The 17,598-nt window shown below is 41.7% G+C and overlaps 1 protein-coding gene across 7 annotated transcripts in view; it reads right to left on the bottom strand.

The window, feature by feature from the left end:
* The window catches only part of nrxn2a (neurexin 2a), a 575,558-nt gene that overhangs the window by 411,334 nt on the left and 146,626 nt on the right, over positions 1-17,598 (bottom strand). The gene's annotated exons all lie outside the window — the stretch shown is intronic.

Below are 17,598 nucleotides of genomic sequence, written 5' to 3'. Positions count from 1 at the left end.
TTGGTGCAGGTTTGTAGCCGACTGCGATAGTGCAGAGGTGGTCAGTAACACAAACACAGACCACAGGGATGGAAACAGCGCTAAAATCTGATGTGGTGTAGCGGTAAGGAGCAGCAGTGTGGTGTAGCGGTAAGGAGCAGCAGTGTGGTGTAGCGGTAAGGAGCAGGGCAGCAGTGTGGTGTAGCGGTAAGGAGCAGGGCAGCAGTGTGGTGTAGGGGTATGGAGCAGCAGTGTGGTGTAGCGGTAAGAAGCAGCAGTGTGGTGTAGCGGTAAGGAGCAGGGCAGCAGTGTGGTGTAGCGGTGAGGAGCAGCAGGATGGTGTAGTGGTAAGGAGCAGCAGTGTGGTGTAGCAGTGAGGAGCAGCAGTGTGGTGTAGTGGTAAGGAGCAGCAGTGTGGTGTAGCGGTAAGGAGCAGGGCAGGAGTGTGGTGTAGCGGTAAGGAGCAGCAGTGTGGTGTAGTGGTAAGGAGCAGCAGTGTGGTGTAGCAGTGAGGAGCAGCAGTGTGGTGTAGCGGTAAGGAGCAGCAGTGTGGTGTAGCGGTAAGGAGCAGGGCAGCACTGTGGTGTAGTGGTAAGGAGAAGGCCAGCAGTGTGGTGTAGCGGTAAGGAGCAGCAGTGTGGTGTAGCGGTGAGGAGCAGCAGGGTGGTGTAGTGGTAAGGAGCAGCAGTGTGGTGTAGTGGTAAGGAGCAGCAGTGTGGTGTAGCGGTAAGGAGAAGGGCAGGAGTGTGGTGTAGCGGTAAAGAGCAGCAGTGTGGTGTAGTGGTAAGGAGCAGCAGTGTGGTGTAGTGGTAAGGAGCAGGGCAGCAGTGTGGTGTAGCAGTAAGGAGCAGCAGTGTGGTGTAGTGGTAAGGAGAAGGCCAGCAGTGTGGTGTAGTGGTAAGGAGCAGCAGTGTGGTGTAGCGGTGAGGAGCAGCAGGGTGGTGTAGTGGTAAGGAGCAGCAGTGTGGTGTAGTGGTAAGGAGCAGCAGTGTGGTGTAGCGGTAAGGAGAAGGGCAGGAGTGTGGTGTAGCGGTAAGGAGCAGCAGTGTGGTGTAGCGGTAAGGAGCAGCAGTGTGGTGTAGTGGTAAGGAGCAGGGCAGCAGTGTGGTGTAGCAGTAAGGAGCAGGGCTCATAACGTTGTTGGTTTTATTCCCTACTAGTGCACCACTGTCATACCCTTGGGTAAGGTACTTAACCCAGGATTACCTCAGTAAAATCCAGGTGTAAAAATGGATAATATATAAAAACTGAAAATTCAGTTTTTCAGATTTCAGTTAAATCAGAGTGGAAAAGAGCATCTGCTACTAAACATAAATGTAAATGATCAGATAATCAGAGGAAAATGTGACTGGACAGTTTTGAGAGTTGTATTAGAGTACCAAAGAAACAGACACCATGGCATATAGACTAAACAAGTACCTGTTGTCCATTCACCTGTTGTTCAGATCATTACTTTGACCTGATGCGACATGCCTTCGGGTCTCCTATTTACCTCAGCCTGATAAATGCAGCTCAATCTCCTGCACCGTGGAGAGACGTGTCTAACTGCTCTGAACAGCTCACCTGTGGTGACTCAGACTACCTTGGTGTAAAATTCAACAGATATTGTATCATAGCCAGATATTCAGTTCCTGAGTCCTGCCAGTCCTCTGTCTAGGAGGTTCTGTGTGGCATGAGGAGGTTGTGATGCAGTTCTCTCTCATACGCTGACTATGGGCGCTCTGTTTTAGACCACACCCTTTCAAGAACATTCATAACAAACCAGCAAATCACTCCTCAATTCATCTGAATGAGCCATGGTAGAGTATCTGAACATCTGAGTCAACAGTAGCACCCAAAACGTTTTACGCAATTTGTCCTTTGGCAGTAACAGTAAAATTTAGGTTTGCTTACATACTTGATTGACACGTCGATTGATTGGCAGATTCACTGAAAGAATCACAAAACAAACCTGGAAACCTAAATACCATAAGCACGGACGCCTGGCTACTCAAGATAAGCTAATGTCCACAGAGAACAAAGTGCTCAGGGACAAAGAAAATCACAATGGACCAAAACCAGCATTCTGTTAAAAATCAATTTGAGGACCAAAATCGCGGTAGAACCTAAATAAATGTATGTTTTCAAATGGCCTCGATTGATGAAGCGATCGGCGCCCTCCCGCAGGGTCCAGAATGGAGCCCTGTATTCCAATGGGTTCTTTATCTCCGCGGCCCTTATTGTAGGCGTCATTTACAGAGGAGCAGAAGACTCGGTGTTCCCAGTGCAGTATCGATCTCCCTGCCTCTGTCTCGGCTTCTCCAAACAAACCCAGAATGATTACATGTGCTTCAGCCTGCTACTCGTTTGTTACACGTGGTGTCTTTCAGCGGGATCATGATTTCTGCCGACGTCTCCATCGTTCATTCCTGGAAGGGGCCGTGTCGCCCGGCGCACCTGGAGACAGGGCGAGCGGCAGATTCCTTTCAGAAAACACCGCAGATGTCCCGTGACACGAACAAGCTGTTCTTTTATCAGGACTAGACACCAAGACGAGCTATATTATATTGATTTTATTAGGGTTTTTTTCCCCATTACACAAACATACTTCAATTACGCGGCGGGGGAAAAAAGGCAGCAGGCAATTTCTGTCTGTGGAAAGTGATGTTGAAGACTTGAGCGGAATATTAGCCTGTCATGTCATAATTGCCGCGACACTACGAGGAGTGCTAAACGTTCTGAGAAAGTGGAGATTGTTTGGCTGGTAGGTAAATTTATTCCTCCTAGGTCTGACAAAAAAAAGAAATAAGCAGGAGTCAGATTGTGTCGTTTACAGTCATTACAATCTATATGGCTGACAATATTCCCATTAATATTACAGCTTGTCACAGTTATGGGAAATTTGATTTTAGTTTTCTCTGGGCGCTGGGTTTAATGTCAGTCATTTGGAGGATACAGAACTCAATGAATAACATTTGCAGTTTAGTGCTGCTCTTTATTAAAAACAGTACATTTGCAGGTGCTGTCTTATTACTTCCCATACACTGAAAATAACAATAATAAAAAATAAACTTTTTATTTTTCATTTCATATGTTCATGAAGCCATATATATATATATATATAATAGGAAAATAATTGTTGTTTCTGACACTTACAGAATAAACATTTAACCTGGCTAAAGTGAAATAACTGAATTTAAAAGGAAATTTGTGAAGACTGAGATGTGATGATATTTGGTGTGCATGCTTCATTGCATATGCAGTGGAGGTAAATCATAACGACATAACATAACCAATAACACAAGAAATTACTGCAGAGGCACTGTGCATCCAGACAGTTTCATCATCATCATCATCATCAGTTACATCATCATAATACAGGTTTAGGTTGGATTAAGGTTAAAATGGGGATTTAGCTGAAATGTCAGCCTGAAGTTTGGGGTTATACTGATGTTGAAAATTGGGAAATAGGCTAGGTTTTGCAATATGGTTATTGAGATAACCTATGTAATTATACATACCACAGCCTGTTATTCCATGCCAATTACTATACTGTTTAATATGATGCAAATACGTAGCCATTACAGATGAGTTACACATGAATAACAATGTAATTACAAAAATAACATGCCAGTACCTAGATTGCTGATGCTGTCTTACCATGTTGAATGGATTTATTGAAAGAAAAAAAACAACTTAGTCATGAAAACATATAATATATCTATTGTGTGAACATAATATTTCACGTAACAGAAAAAAAATATTAATTGGAGAATATTATGTGTATTTCTGCATGACGCTGGAACCAGGACATTTGCATTTTTGGTGTAATTTTACAAAGCAAGTCATCGTTTGCAACAAATGGAGGTGCAAGAAATGTGTGTTTTTTAAGGATTTTATTTGATGTTGTAGAAGGTTTTCCAGTCCTAGTGCAGGTACCCTGTATTCCTCAGTGCTGGAATCTGTCCCAAGAGAGCAGTTAATTAATTCTGTTGATTGAATCCTGGCCTCTCTTTAACGTCTCTTGAGATCTGAGCATTTTGTAGCTGTTTGTTGTCAGTGTGTTTACATATAATTATGAGGAAGGCTTTACATGGAGCTGCTGCATTGATGGAGTAGGGACCTGAGATGTAGTCTATCTTTCACAGTACAGAAAGTGTCTCCAGTGCTGTGGCAAGGTGTGCTGAAGGAACAGCGCTAAGGGAATAGCGCTAAAGGAACAGAACTAAGGGAATAGCGCTAAGGGAACAGCACTAAAGGAACAGAACTAAGGGAATAGCGCTAAAGGAACAGCGCTAAGGGAACAGCGCTAAAGGAACAGCACTAAGGGAAAAGCACTCAGGGAACAGCACTAAGGGAATAGCGCTAAAGGAACAGCGCTAAAGGAACAGCACTAAGGGAATAGCGCTAAAGGAACAACGCTAAAGGAACAGCGCTAAGGGAATAGCGCTAAAGGAACAACGCTAAAGGAACAGCACTAAGGGAACAGCACTAAGGGAACAGCACTAAGGGAATAGCGCTAAAGGAACAGCACTAAAGGAACAGCACAAAGGGAATAGCGCTAAAGGAACAGCACTAAGGGAACAGCGCTAAAGGAACAGCACTAAGGGAACAGCGCTAAAGGAACAGCGCTAAAGGAACAGCACTAAGGGAACAGCACTAAGGGAACAGCGCTAAAGGAACAACGCTAAAGGAACAGCGCTAAGGGAACAGCGCTAAAGGAACAGCACTAAGGGAACAGCGCTAAGGGAACAGCACTAAGGGAACAGCACTAAGGGAACAGCACTAAGGGAACAGCGCTAAAGGAACAGAACTAAGGGAACAGCACTAAAGGAACAGCGCTAAAGGAACAGCACTAAGGGAATAGCACTAAAGGAACAGCACTAAGGGAATAGCAGTAAGAGAATAGCGCTAAAGGAACAGCACTAAGGGAACAGCACTAAAGGAACAGAACTAAGGGAACAGCACTAAGGGAATAGCGCTGAAGGAACAGCGCTAAGGGAACAGCACTAAGGGAATAGCGCTAAAGGAACAGCACTAAAGGAATAGCGCTAAAGGAACAGCACTAAGGGAATAGCGCTAAAGGAACAGCACTAAGGGAACAGCACTAAAGGAACAGCACTAAAGGAACAGCACTAAAGGAATAGCGCTAAAGGAACAGCGCTAAAGGAACAGCACTAAGGGATTAGATTGGCTGACATTAATTGTGGCACACTGCTGCAGAGTAGTTACCCTTCATTTCTTCAGCAAATATATCCCACTGTCTGCAGGAATGTGCAATAAATGAACATGCATATATTTACATGAGGCAGCAGGACAATGAATTTTTTTTTAGCTGCACACTTTTAGACATTATCAAGTCTTAAAAGGAATTTAGGAGAAATGAAAAACAAACACTATTTGTATATCCTGGCAGATTTGAAAGCATACCGGCCTGTCAATGTGGTTTAATTACCCACATGTGTGCGCACGAGTGCAGAACTGTTATGTTATTAATTTTTCTCCTGTGATCCCTGAGGAGCGCGGTGTGTCCGGCGTCCATCTCCGCTGACATTTTGCGCGGTGGTCATTAGTTACGCTCTTTCGGCGGGTTCGCCCCGGTACCTGCGCTCCTCAACACCTCCGCCTGCTCTCCTCTCTCTGCCTCATCGCTCACCCTCACACGCTCAGGCAAGCACGAAAGAGCCAATGCGGACCGCGCTTTATCAGAACACAGGGCGAGTCTGCGGCATGCGCAGAGAGGCCTCTTCTGGAGAGGATGTGTGGTCGTCTGAGCCGAGCGCAGAGGGTTACACGGCTCCTCTGAACGAGCTTTATGTTTTTCATTCTGCCGGGTGACAGGGGCACATACAGGCCTCTGAGGGCAGTTTGTTGCTATTAGCAACACTACTGTGTAGTGTTCTACATTCGACCTCTGATATGGTGTAGTTTACAGCGGCTTTTGTGCAGATCGTTGCTTTTCACTAGGAGGATGGTCATATAATGCTCCTCTGGACGTTACTGCTGCCAGGCACTGTGAACACTGTGATGTGAGATAACACTCTTCTCGAGCGCTGTTCATCTCCGTGTTCACTCTTACTGCGTGAGCCCGCTGTGCTTCTCCGATAACTCCTCGGCACAATGTTTGCACTGTTCTGTGTTTTTACCCGGGGCGACAGTGGCTCAGGAGGTAGAGCAGTCGACTGGGGATTGAAAGGTCCCTGGTTCGAATCTGGCTCATCCTGGCAGAGTGTCGAAGTGTCCCTGAGCAAGACACTGAACCCCCAACAGCTCCCAGTGGCCAGTTGGTAAGCCTGTATAGCAGCCTCTGCCACTGGTAGGTAGATGTGAGGCATATAACTGTAAAGTGCTTTGAGTACTCAAATGAGAAGAAAAGCGCTATATAAATGCAGTCCATTTACCTTAGCACTCTTTGTCTGCTTGACGTATGTCATGGCTGCTCTCTATTTATTGCAGATGTCCTTGATGCTGCTTTGATTTTTAAGTCACATATCATCCTGTCTATAACCTTTAAGTCATTCTACATTGGACTGTCTGCAAAAACATAGCTAACAGATGAATAATCTCTGAAGGCCTCTATCAGTATTTCTATAATCCTGTATTTCATGGATGCTTTATTTTACTGCAATAGCTGACAGCCTGCGATCAAAGAACAATTAAATCAAGCATAAATCAGTACAACTGCATGTCAATCAATTTGATGCGCTGGACAGCCTACATGAGATATTATTGAAAGACTTGTATTTCCGAAGAGTTCTGACTGATTGTTTGACAGAGGGACATGGCTTGATTGCAAGGTTTTTCCAACCAAAGGATTATAAGAGGGAATATAAGGACACATCATCTCTCAGCATCATGGGACAGGAAGTCTTAGGGTTGACAGGATGGAAAGACCCCAAATCCAGTTCCTCTTCCTGTCACAGCTGAACAGAAAGCCACCCTGTCATCCTTAATATCCAAATAATGGCTTTCCCACCACATACCAAACAGTCTGCTAGGCAGCGAACTGGTGGCTATTTTAATTAAGTTCTCCCATGTGTCTATTCCACAGTTCTCTCTTCTACTGGTTTGCAGTAGAGAATGGCAGCCATCTTGTCCAGGGGTCAATGAATCATTTCATAGTTTTTCCCTGATTTGCACTGGGTTTTTGATTCTCTCTAACATACTGTATACTGTCCACAGTCTTTGTGACCATGTAATTTAAAAAAAAACTAAACACATTTGTTTGACTTATTGACTGATTGGTTGATGGGTTGGGTGTGGAATGATATTTGCTTGATGTCAAAGGGATTTGCCTGGATGAGGGTACACCCCTTGATCCAATGTGATCGAGTTTCACTGGGTCAGGGAGTTGGATTATTTTTAAGAAAATGTTAGGGATGACACATGGTGTGTGTTCCTGCATCTCCACTTTAGGACCAATCTGTGTTCTCTTTGTTGTTCATGATCTTATAATGTTGGCTGCAGCATAGCACCAAAAAAGCATGAGCTCTGTACGTTTATAAAATAAAATACCAGTTTATTTTGGAAAAGGATAGCATACTATTTGCATGTTAGAGGCAAAACATGGGTTGCCACAACCCGGGTGGATCCCCTCATTAGTACCAGTCGCCACCTAGTGGTGAAACGGATGTACTGTCACTACATTGGGGAAGAACACAGTCGGTCAGGCATTTGGGGAGTGGAAGGAGGACACAGCCGCTTCCAGACCATAATGCAACACACAGGCCATTTAATGTTCCCATTTTTAAAAACCTTTGCCTTTGGTGAAACTTAAGTGGGCATTCAATATTATCGCTTTGACCCTTTTTAAAAATAAAATTTACATTTTTAAATTTTAAAAGGACCTGTAAGAGATGTACAGGGGTTTTGTTCCATTTATTGCACTGTGTTTTCTGGTGATCTCAGTCACCACTGAACCTGTGATGATGCAGAGGAAAATAAAGTAACACACTTCTTAAAGTCATTAATCAAGATTCAGGGACAAAGAACCATGCCCGTTAGATTTAACACACCCCCTCCTCTTCTGGCTTACTGTACAATATAGTCAGCAATATTCATATAATTGAATCTTGTCAATCTTTAAATATAGAATTGCGTTAAAATAAAACTGATTTCTAACAACACCCTTATAGCAGTTCATTGATTTTATATCATGTGTGCAATTTGATGAGTTCAGACTTCCTCCGTTACCACTCAGTTTAAAAGCGTCCACTCTGGGAATAAATAGCTTTGGATCGATAAGGAATCAATGGCACTGCCGTGTGTTTTTGGGTATCAGAGGATGGGAATTTCAGGTAGGCTGAAAGAGAAGGGCAACAAAGCAAACTTATTTAAACACAAGTCTGTGGATTAGGGGCACACAGCATTTTGTATGTGTGTCGGGTGGGGCAATAGCTTTATTTGAAAAGAACCGGTTATTCTGCCATTTTCACCTATTATGCAGAAAGGCCTGTATTCTGTGGTGCAAATATCAGACACTTCACCTGGTCAGGTGTAAGGTGTCTTTTTAAAGGTGCTTATAGCATTTTACTGTAGTTTTTAGTTTTTAGTCTTTACTCCTTTGTGCTGGCACATTGACTAACCAATGCATAGCCACCACTGCAACACTACAATGCAAGAACAATACGTCTTAATGAATGTAGCCTTGGATTCAGTTAAGCACACAACTGATAGTGCAGTCGTGTACCCTCCCGTTATTATAAAGATAATTACAACTGAAATGATTCCCACAGAACATTCTGTGGGATAGCTTGCCTTTTTGCTCTCACTGAGAGAAGTGGTTAAGTGTGTGTCAGCATATTTTTAATGGCAGCCGTCGTCCTAGACCACATCGTCTCTGCTGGCTGAGTTCACATTTTATTTACAGAAAAGAAATAATATTTTCCTCATGGCTGCAATTCATTATTATTCTTTTTCCACTCCATTATATTTTAATCAGAGCAGTAAGAGAGTTTTGTGAAGACAGTTTAATATGCTTATTCAGGTTTCAATTTCGTTAGGCCTACACAGACATTCTGAGCAAATATTGTGGGGAAAAATTACATCTATCACATATTCAAGGAAGCTCATTCAGCTGTTTTTTTGTGTTGTATTCAGTTAAAATCCAGCTTTTAATGTCCTTCCGACTCCACTCAAAGGGATGTAGAAAGAGTGAATTACGAGAACACAGAGCACTGATAGGTTTCATATCCTGCTGTGGACATTGATCCTAACGGACTGTATTTAATAAGTATTTAATAACAGTTGCAGATGAGAGAACACAGTTTAAAGAAAAGGCCAATGACATTTTTTAAAGGAAATACCACTACTAAGGTCTCAAATGTCAAAGATTACCTGTCACAACTGATAAATAGAGCAGGATGTGGGTTTTTCTATCGCAGTAAACTGTAAGCACCACGTGGAAGCCCATTTCAGGTGGATTATTGTGACTAAATGCAACGTGTTAGTGAGGCACAACTGCAGGTAATAACCTGCTTCCATGTGTTTGTACAGTATAATTTTGCATATTACCCAGCATACAATTGGAGCATGCTGATCGCAGTGCTGTACACAATAAATACACACGCGCTTTAAGTGCGATTCCCCCCGTGATGTTGTCATCCTGCCTGATTAGTAATCAGTCCTCTTTTCAGAGGATGACCTTTCATCCGAACCGAATTTGCGGTTTCTCCGCAGCTCTGGCGAGGTCTGCATGCTTACGGTGTCGCTCCAGGGTAAACAGAGCTGCCACCTGTGAATGAAGGCATGCTTGTCAGAATTACCGTGGTGCTCAGGGTGCTACACACAGCGGCAGGTGGTAAACACTTCACACTCGAGTTCCACTTAAGTAAGTGACGTGCAATGTTTGCTAATTCCAAACCATCCTGAACGTGAATATGGTAAAGGCTGACATGGAAAAATTTAATTGGTGTGTCAAAACTACATATTGATTTGTCCTAAAATCAGTTCCATTGTGCTACAATATGTATCAAGTGTATTTGTTTAACCGCACTAACATGTACCTGTTGTTTTACGGATGTTAGATGTTGTAGAAATATCCCTGTAAAATAGACATGACTAGAAATGACTCTAATGTAATTAATAATAATATGAAGAAGGGCAGTAAAATCAGTGCTAGTACAGTTAGATCCTGCAGCTCTCTGACCCTGGTAATGAATGACCCCCCCCCCCCCCCCCCCCCACACACACACACACACACACACACACACACACACACACACACACACACACACACACACACACACACACACACACACACACACAACCTCCTAAGCCCTCCAATAGAGGGGAAGATGACAGTGATGCTGTAAATCTCTGATGGAGGGAAAAATGTAGAAAATAAATAAATAAATAAAAACATATGCTACATGATGAAAACTGTACTCTCAATTTCCCTTCTGCATGAATTCTTAATGAATGCATATGTAATGGAGTTAATTTGTTTATAGTCGGTCTGTTTGGGTTCCGCCACCCCCTTGGAGAATGCAGATTAGCCTCCCCTGTTGGGCAGCTGGGTCTCTCGACCCACTGTGTCCTTTCCTGCTGGAAAGGTCACAGGTTTTACTGGGAAAGACTGAACACCAGTGTCACTGATGTGGAGCAGATGTGACCGACGAGTGTCAGCCAACATGTTGCTTTTGGGGTGGTGGCTGAGAGAGAGCAAGGGAGAGAAAGCAGGAGAAAGATCGAGAGAGAGAGAGAGGGGGAGAGAGGGAGATAGGGAGGGAGAGAGAAAGAGGGAGAGAGGGAGGGAGAGAGAAAGAGAAGCAGAGAGACAAAGACAGAGAGACAGAGAGAGAGTGAAAGAGACAGATAGCCAGAGAGAATGTGTGTCAGAGAGAGTGAGAGCCACAGAGAATATGAGAGAGAGATAGAAAAAGAGCTGGAGAGAACATGAAAAAGAGTGAGTGAGTGAGAGAGTGACAAAGCAAAGGTGAGTCAGAGACAGTGAGGGGGAGAGAGGGAGTGTATGAGCAAGAAAAACATATTTCCATATCTATTGTAAGTGCCTCAAGTCCAGGTTCACCATAAAAAAGAAAAAAAATGTGTGTGGAGAAATGTGTGAAACCATTAATAATTTACAGCAATGTGTAGCTGAGCACTTCCATGGGTAATTAGGTAATTGGTGGTGATACCCTCTACAGGAAGTAAGAGGGTGTTCACACTCACGTTGGGCTTCCTGCTGGCTCAAGAGAAAAGTAGGTGGGCTTTGCTTTGGATTAGGCTATCTACATCCCCCTGATTCTGGAATGAGTGCACCCCCCCTGTCACGTGCAAGGAGCTGCCCGGTGCAGAAAATGGAAGCTCCCGGAAATCTCTTCCTGTGAACTGAACAACACAAAATTCTGTGTGGACACTGCATGCCAGGTGGAAGGGTTTTCTGATTTAACAATAACTCTCCAGTTTTCTCCACAGTGCTACTGTGATTGCTGAAGTCTCCTGAACCAGGAACCTGGTTTCTTTGGCTTAGCAGAATGTCATTCTTACTGGACCACAACGTTGGGCAGTGACTATACATACATGTGACAGGGGTAATGTGATCATTTTCCCTTTTATATTACCTCATGGTCTTATGCGTAATTAGATGGATTGCTGTCTCTTGTCATTTACATTTCACTGATTCCAATGGCATAGATTTCATTGCTGTTATAACTGAAAACTGAAAACCTCTCTGGTTAATTCAGCAATGGTATCTTGATAGACACAGAGGTGAGGGTGTGTCCGCAAAACAGAGGATACAGAGGATGTGTCAGTGATCACTGTACCTCTAAAGAGGGGCGCTTATCTAATAATAATAATTATAATAATAAAAATTATCTAATAATTATCTAATAATAATCCCTCACCTGTTTTTGAGATCATAACAGGGATTGTTCATTGATGGCTGACTCCTTTTAAAATGATCCCTTCTGCCTTCTCAGAACTCAGGATAATAATAATAATAATTATCTGACATATTTCTTTAAATGAGTATTTATCACATTCCAATCTGTTTGCTATTAATCACTGTAATAAATGCGAAGGGTAAAAGGTCATGCTTTCCTATTAATCACATTTAAGTTTAAAAATGTGATCAGTGGCCATCAGGTAATCCTCACTGAGGCTGGCCGGTTTGTCAATCATGAGAAAACCAGTTGAGTCCCATTACAGGTTTAAAGAAGGCCACCGCCCTTGGTTCCTTCAGAGATACCACTAGAAACAGGCCGTTTCCAGAACCCTAGTCATCGCTGACAGATTACCCACAATGCACCGAGAAACCTAGCATGGCCTCCCCCGCGGTCCCTGTGGATGAGGTGGCAGTGTGAGGCGAGTGTCCGGGGAACAGAGTGTGACAATGGCTTCCCTCACCACGGCGTGACTGCATTTATCTGGAACGATAATGACGGTCTGTGAGCCCTGGATAATGAAGATCTGTTTTGAAGGACAGTGTCCAATGCGGAATAAATAAGCCCTTTCTTCCCATCCCGGAGCTGTTGACAGCATGGCTGACTGCCTCTGGTCACAGTGCGTTTTCCTGCCTCCCTCCATCTCTCCAAGTGTCACTTTAATTTGTCTGAGTCGCAGTGAGAACAGGGCCATGGAGTATTCTCTGGAGATCATCAAGGAAAACCGAGCCAGTCTGAATTCTGCTGTTTTTGGATTTACTAATGTGATGCAGAAACGTGGCAAATGGACATACATAACTACTCCAGCTACACACATCTGAGCATATCAGGTGTAAAATATGTTGGGAATGGACCAACCCTGTGTCATTTTTATGTGCATCTGTTTGCACTGGTTACATTATCATGCCTGTCATATTACTGTTACTGTAATATACAGTGCCCATGCAATTTAAAATAAATAAAATGAATACACTCAGCATAAACACCTATGACATAAATAAAGTAACCTTTATAATCATCTATGAGTCGGTAGAATCAAAGGATTTGTGACTCATGAGAGCAATTGGTGATATTTCCTTCTATTGACATGAGTCCTCAGCCCCCACCTTCTTATGAGAGGGCATGTCACTTCTTACAACATTAGGATACTGTACATAATGCATTATATCCACTTATGTGGGCAGATACAAAAGGACAGATACAAACAAGCAGTTAAGGCTCTCTATGCTTGTGTTCATTATGAATCATATCCCATCATAATCATATCCCGTTTTACAAATGTATCGGCATGCGTTTTGCATGCATTCACGGTGCGTTCCATGCAGATGCTATGCATCCTACATTGCTCCCTGTAATGCATAATAACACATACTCGTGCATTATGAACGCTGTGCGCAGGGTCAGCACTGACGGCTTTAAATCACTCCTCCTGCATTTCTTACACAAACTCATTACGCACACCAGCCACGGTGTCTGCTGTTATCTTTACACCTTCCTGTGATTAACCGGGAGAGTATTACTGTGTTTCTAGTCTGACGTCTTGTTTTATATCGTCTACAATCAAAGGCTAAGAACCTGGAAGCACTGATAATGTAGCCCACGCTTAATTGCTTTGTTTAACTTAAGAGCCCAGGTTTAATGGAAAAGTTCAAACAAAACGGCTTAAAGCCTTCTAAGATTAAGACTGAGGACCTTGACTATGATCAAAGGGTTGTGTTGATTATATGTTTTACTGTGCAACTTCTCTAGTGAATATGTAAAAGTTAATGCAACAAGTAGTGATAAAGCAAGCCTACTGCAACCCTTACCTGGCTACCCAGAATTGTGAATTTTCTGATTTTAACCTGTCGGCAGACATGATATTATGATTTTTTCATGCTTGCAGTGTTGCTGCTAATGATGGGGCGGCAGTGTAGCATAGTGGTTAAGGGCAAGGTACTTAACCTGTACTTGTCTCAGTAAATATCCAGCTGTATAAATGGATAACATTGTAAAGAACTGTAACCTATGTAAGTCGCTTTGGATAAAAGCGTCTGCCAAATGAATAAATGTAAATGATAGATAATGACGATGATGATGGATTATGACTGTTTTCATGTTTGTAGTTGCTGGTGTTGGTCATGTCTCATAGCTTTTCATTGTGCAGTGATGCATTTATAAAGGGATATAAAGGGATAATATTGGATGCTTATTCATAGCATCCAAACAGCAGTAATGAAACCACTTATCTGCAAGTGAATGTTTCAAGAGAACATCAAAGAAAAGAACTGCAAGAAATTACATTAATACAGGTAGGATTTTAGCTGACCAGAGATAATTTGTGATTATTGCATTAGAATTAGGTGAGCTAAGTTTTTCATATTAAAGTAAGAAGCGTAACAAGTCATACCTTTGTAAGAAGCTAATGTTATGAATAATTCATTCTTTTTCCTCATTTGCATAGCCCTGAAGTTCCTTTTGAGAATAAGTATATTCTGTATACATACATACTTTCTGATGTATGTTGGATAGAATCAACATTGCCTTTGAATCTATACAGCACCTTTCATAATTTAAGATACAAATGTTGCCTTTTAAAACAAAAGGGCAAAAAAGGTGGAAAGACACCCACTTACTGTACCAAAGGTGTGTTTGGCATGTATGTATGTGTGTGTGTATGCATTTATGTGTGAAGTGTGTATATGTGCGTGCATGCATTTCTACTTTTTACTGCAACCACTTTACTTAATTCCTGACCTTCACTCAAAAGAGTTACAAGAATTTTGCACATGGTCCACCAAATGCTAAAATATCTCTGCAAAATAGTACTTCAGTAAGATTCAGAGTGTGTTAAATATTATATTGTATTTAATGCAGTAAATTATCTTAATTTAATTCTCACCTTTTCTGAATGGACGATCCTGGTAATTATAATCAGCTTCTGCAGTAAGTGTTTTTTAAAAGTGGGGGTGAACTACCTTTTGTCAATTACAGACCTCCCAAGTAATTCTAGGCTTCAGTGATAAATGACATTTCACAGCAACACATCCTTGAGCTTTATCACATTTGCAACAGTGTTTTGGGATTGTAAAAATGTGTGAATTGAAAAAAGGTGGGAATACTAATATTATATCATATGATACTTCAATTACTATGTATATGAGGACACAATCAAAGAAATGTTTGACTAAGCTCTCATCTCCAGCTGCTTCCAGAGAGAAATGCACTCCCATCATGTAATTTTACAGCTTTGAAAGAAGCCGAAACAGAGATGACATTGACATTTGGGTTGTGATGGCAGCTTGATTTACAGTGTCCTCCAGAATTATTGGCACCCTTGCTAAAGATGATTGAAAAGGCTTATAAAAATTCACTTTATCAGTTATTATCTTAACATTATACTGAAAATAGAAAAAAATCTTACCTTTATTTGAGGTAATTTTAGTCTGAGAATAAAGCAACCATTAGTGAAAAATAAGTTTTTAAAACAAAATAACATATGTCACAATTACTGGCACCCCAAGAAACCTGAATTAAGGAAATGTAAATGAAGTATGATCTGATGCACATTTAACTAATTTTAAGTTGGCCTAAGTGTTTAAGAAATTTTAAGCAGTCATCAATGATTTCCTGTTTCACTGGGGTATAAAAATAAGGTGACACAGGGCCCAAATCCCTTAGTCATCCATCACCATGGGAAAGATTCAAGAGCATTCCATTGCAATAAGGCAAAGGTGTGTTGACTTGCACAAATCAGGGAATGGATACAAGAAAATAGCTGCTCGACTTATGCCCATATCAACAGTTAGGGCAAGTATTAAGAAGTTTAAGAAATTCAAAACTATCATGAACCAGCCTGGAAGAGGACGCAGGGCTATTTTGTCAGCAGCCACAGTGAGGAGAAATAAAGAAAATCTTCAAAGACCACAGTTTCAGAATTACAGAGTTTGGTAGCATCTTGGGGTCACCATGTCTCCAAGTCCACCATAAGATGTCACTTCCATGCCAACAAACTGTTTGGAAGGAATTCCAGAAAGAAGCCTTTCCTATCTTTTCGCCACAAGCAAAAGTGGAGTTTGTCAGACACCACTGGAACTTTAACTGGGACAGGGTGCTTTCACAGGCTTCAATCTGTTGGCAACTTTTCAAAGCCATGAGTACCAAACTAAAACTCAATTTTATCAGTCTGCAGAAATTGCTGAAATTTGTTTTCATATATGATATATCCTCCATGTGGCATATTTTTAAAATTCACCAACTGGGTGAGAAGGGGGGTGGGAAAAACAAACAAGCCTCCCTGGACACCCTGTGTCAATCTCATTTGAGCCAATCAAAGCTTCACTAACCATAGCAAAACACTCTGATTGGTTCAAAGCAGAGTCATGATCGGCCCGCTCATTTTGAGATCCTCAGACTAAGTGATGTCAGTGAATTACAAACAAAAACATCCTTTTGTAATCTCAGTGCAGTGCAACTAGTAGTTTAGGATATCCAATTTCATCTTTTTGAATCAGCTTTGAATATATTTTATGGTAAATAATATATAATGCTTTTGAATGGTAATTGGGTCAAGGAGATTTGCTAATTTGCTTTGTTAGCTGGCTATAAAACCAAAGCTTGTGAAGGATAATACTTTCAAGAACATGGTGATTGTGCCTGCATTATGTTTCTATAACATATACTGGATTTATACCTGTCAGTTTATAACCATCACAAACTCCATTTATTCCACCATGTCTAAACTGCTTGTTTGCATTCAGAGTTTGGTATCGTCACATGCTTTTCCGTGATGTCCATCCATTCCGCAAGTCGCGGGAGCTCTTGGACTAAACTTTGCTCGCTTATCAACATGGAGAACATGAGGACGCAGTCTTGTTTGCATGACACATTGCTCGAGTTTTGTCCGTGTCAACATCAGTTTCATTATTTTAAGACTGAATGTTTTGCCAGTTTAGCCAATTTTCTGTCTACTCGGACAAGTGTGGTGAATTTGAGTCCAGTTGATGTCATTATATCCACACTGTCCTCAGAATGGTCATTATGCAGCTAATTGATGAGATTTCAGTTTGAGTGTAATTAAAAACTTTTCTCCCCTATTAATGAATTTACATATATCTAAGCACACTCATACAGAAATAGAGGAACTGTTGTTTACTTTTTGTCTATCTGCATAAATTATGAAATAGAACATGCTTTTGATTCAGTGATGGAGAATTCTTCTGGAATATACTCTTGGTTTCTTTGTGAAATGAAATTGTACATACTATATAAAGCTATGAAAGAAAAACATATGTTTTAAGTGTCCTACACATGTTTTGCATATAATCTTTCACTGTGAAATTAAATAAAGGGGAGATCACATTGTAAATGATTTTGCTTAAATAAATTCATCTTATCCAAATTTCCCCGTCCCTGCTACCAATGTCTATTTTGTGTAGTTCGGTCCACGATGACATATCCATTAAGAGGCATTGGTTCTTGTCAAATTTTAAGCGACATTATGCTATGTCTCTGTCTAGCACATGTGGGGAAAGTATTATGAATATCTGCTGTGTGGATTGCTTGGGTGAAGATTTTTACATTTGCAGATTATCCTCTGTTTTCTGCTTGGTGTGGGGGTTCATGTCCCTGGGATCCCCATCTATCCAAAACACATTCTGCTCATTAACCTGCTGCTGTGGGAATGGCATATGGGATCTGACAGAAAGTTTACGGTTTATATTAGTGTAGTGCAGACCTTTTCTCATTCCAGAGAAGTTCGCTCAACCTTCTG

The sequence above is a fragment of the Megalops cyprinoides genome, chromosome 3, assembly GCF_013368585.1.
Source record: "Megalops cyprinoides isolate fMegCyp1 chromosome 3, fMegCyp1.pri, whole genome shotgun sequence".
In the NCBI taxonomy this organism is placed as follows: Eukaryota; Metazoa; Chordata; class Actinopteri; order Elopiformes; family Megalopidae; genus Megalops; species Megalops cyprinoides.
Note: the sequence above shows the minus strand (reverse complement) of the source record. Positions and strands in the feature narration are given on the sequence as shown.